Raw genomic sequence first — 3,238 nt, forward strand, 5'->3', positions numbered from 1 at the left:
TTTACCTGCGTTTTCCAGGGTTAACCCCACGTTTTATTTTTTTAAACGTTGCAAGCAGCGTTATAGATAACACTCATAAACGTGCCTTAAATAAATGTCCTGGTGTAGATTAGCCCAATGGAATGCATGGGAATTTCAAACGTGGGCTTTTGAAGCCTTAAGTTAAATGCTGGGGAAAACGTCCGTGTAGACTAAGCCTAAGATTGTTATCATTTCAGCTGCAATATTATAAAACAACTACTGTGAAAATGTTATAGCTAAAATGGAAGGATAAATAAATTCAAGCACAATATTTAATATATTGCAGATGACCAATTCTTAAGAAGTGGTGGCTGCAGTAATTTTCTTTTTTGAGACAAAAAAAACTGTCTGTTAGGTTTGCCAAAAATATTTTTAGTCACGTCCTGTGAGTTTAACTAGATGTTTAAAACAATGCTTTCTGTGTATTAATATTCTCTCAACTCCTCATGTAATAAAGATGAATAACAGTGGACACATTTGATGTCCAGTTCAGGGGGCATCCATAGTTCCCCCCACAGATGCAGTGAATATGTAAGCATAGACACTCCAGGTTAGTCATTTACATGGCTGCTAGGTGTAAATAAATCTAATATTGCCTTAATAAAAGAGAATAACTGCAGGCACAATATGTAATAACTGGTGGGCTGCAATACATTGTTAGTTTTATTTTGAAGTCTAAATTAGCGCTTTCCTTTTGAAGCCAGATCTTTGTATTCCTTGTTTTAGGAAATCTGGTCATCCTTAAAAAAATTATTTTTAACTACCAATTTCTTGTTGATGACCTAAGTTGAAAAAATGGAGAACAGAAGTACTATCAACACCCTAAAGTGGAAATGAAAATTTTCAATAAAACAAATTAAAAAAAATGGCAATAAAGTAGAGTAAAAATGGTGGAAAGAAGCCTCACTTTGGACCTGAGAGGCACAAATTTCTTATTTTTTAAGGAACCCCTAGCAACCTCTGGAGAAACCCCAGGGTTTCATGGAACCCTAGTTGAAAAACACTGCTCTAAACCAACGTAGGAAATTACTGGCGGCCAACATCTTCAGGGAGTTCCTCTGGAATCTGAAATCTTACAGAAGTTCAAATACTTGGGTCTGGAAGGTCTGGGGGAAGGATAATTCTAACAGTGACACCCCCACAAGGTATAAGCCTAGGAGCGAAGGCCATATGCCAAGAAGCATCTCAGATTCCAAATCACCTGACATATTCCTGTTAACTGTTAACACAGAGCTCAGAACAAATCATTAGCACCTCACAACATAGCTATGCATTCAAATCATTCTAGGCAGAATGCTTACATTACAGTATACAGTATTAGAAGTATTCATTACACCCCTGCAGTACCCCTTTTACCGACACCCCTTCCACTGCATAGAACCTGGTGGGGCACAACACTAGGCTGGGTTTTCAGAGGAGGTGACCGTGAAATTGGTGTTGAGAAAATGGGGTAGTGGGAGGGCTACCCACTTTACAAGCACCACTTCCTAAGTCACTGTAGGCTGAAGAGATCCTGGTGGTACACAACCCCAGGTTATGGTTTTCAGAGGAAATGACCTCGAAGCTGGTGTTGTTAAAAGAGGGTGGTGGGAGGACTACCTATTTTACTGACATCACATCCTAGATCAATGGGGGCTTAAGATACTGGTGACCCACAAGACTAGACTGGGATTTTCAAAGAGGTAGTGCTAGTAAAAGGTTGTAGTGGCCAGGCTATCCCTTTTACAAGCACCACATTCTAGATCACTAGAGGCTAAAAATATTCCACAAGTGGTCCACAAGACTAGACTAGGGTTTTCAGAGGCGTTGACCTCGGTGGTGGTGCTGGTAAAAGGGGTTGGTGGGTGGACTATCCCTTTTACCAGTACCACATCCTAGATCACTGGAGGCTGAAGAGATCCTGGCGACCCACGATCCTAGGTTGGGGTTTTCTGAGGAGGTGGTGCTGGTAAAAGGGGGTTATTGGGAGGACTATCCCTTTTACCAGCATCCCATCCTAGATCACTGGAGGCTGAAGACATCCTGGTGGCCCACAACCCTAGGTTGGGGTTTTCCAAAGAGGTGGTGCTAGTAATAGGAGGTAGGGGGGACTATACCTTTTACCAGCACCACATTCTAGGCAACTAGAGGCTGAAGACATCCTGGTGGCCCACAACCCTAGGCTAGGGTTTTCAGATGAGGTTCTGTTTGTAAAAAGGGATAGAAGATGGACTACCCCTTTTACCAGCATCCCATCCTAGGTCACTAGAGGCAACAAAGATGCTGGTGGCTCACAACCTTAAGTTGAGGTTTTCAAAGCAGGTGACCTAATTTTAGGATGCCACTTTAGAAGCACATCTGGTAATATAGGTTGTATGGGCTGTTAAAACTAATCACCATTTTTATTTTTGATGATGTAATAAATGTAAAAAAATCCAGCAAAGAAATACTTCCTGTCTGCTAAAATTTTGACAGCAGGACAGGAGGTAAAAAATCAAGCCAAAAGTATGTCTAGCCAAGGTTTTGGCTAGATATGCAATTCAAGAATATATATTTCAGTCTAGTAGTTATGCCCTGTGTGAAGTTAAAAAGTACAAGTTAAACATTTCCTTTTTTTACAGAAGTGATGGCTGCATATGTCCCTTGCTAAGCATTGTGGCCAGAGGTATAGTGGGGCAGGCACAGGTGGGAACGCTGTGCCCTCACTTTTTTTTTTACAAAGAATTCTTTGGTAGCCTGTGGCTCTTGCCAATCCACCAGTGCACCGGCCAGAGCCACGGACCATGTCTCCCGTATTGAATTGCAGGCTCAGGGAGTGGGCGGGTTGTCTCTCTGAACACAACCCACCCACTCGGGTTGGCGGGTTCCGATATCATGACGTCACTCTGGGGGAAGTTTCTTCCCCTTTGAGTAACACATAGGCAGGGGTATAGTGGGGCGGCCCATGGGTAGTACTATTCCCCCTTTTTTTACAACTACACCCCTTATTGTTGCTCCTATCTCTGACCCATATTTAACTGCTCTGTGTGGTTTTTTAGCCTGATAGATCCAGAAAGAGAGGCAGCAGAAAAAGCCAATCAGTGGTGATGGAGCTATGTAGACAGAAGGAGGGAGAAGAGTGAACAAAGTTTGGGACTTAGCAGTTTTTAGCTGCTTCTTTTCCCAAGCAGCAAATATACAGGCAACAAAGGTAACACCATTATATTTATTTACTTTAACAGAGGAAATCTTAGCACCC

Source organism: Pyxicephalus adspersus, chromosome 5 (assembly GCF_032062135.1).
Source record: "Pyxicephalus adspersus chromosome 5, UCB_Pads_2.0, whole genome shotgun sequence".
In the NCBI taxonomy this organism is placed as follows: Eukaryota; Metazoa; Chordata; class Amphibia; order Anura; family Pyxicephalidae; genus Pyxicephalus; species Pyxicephalus adspersus.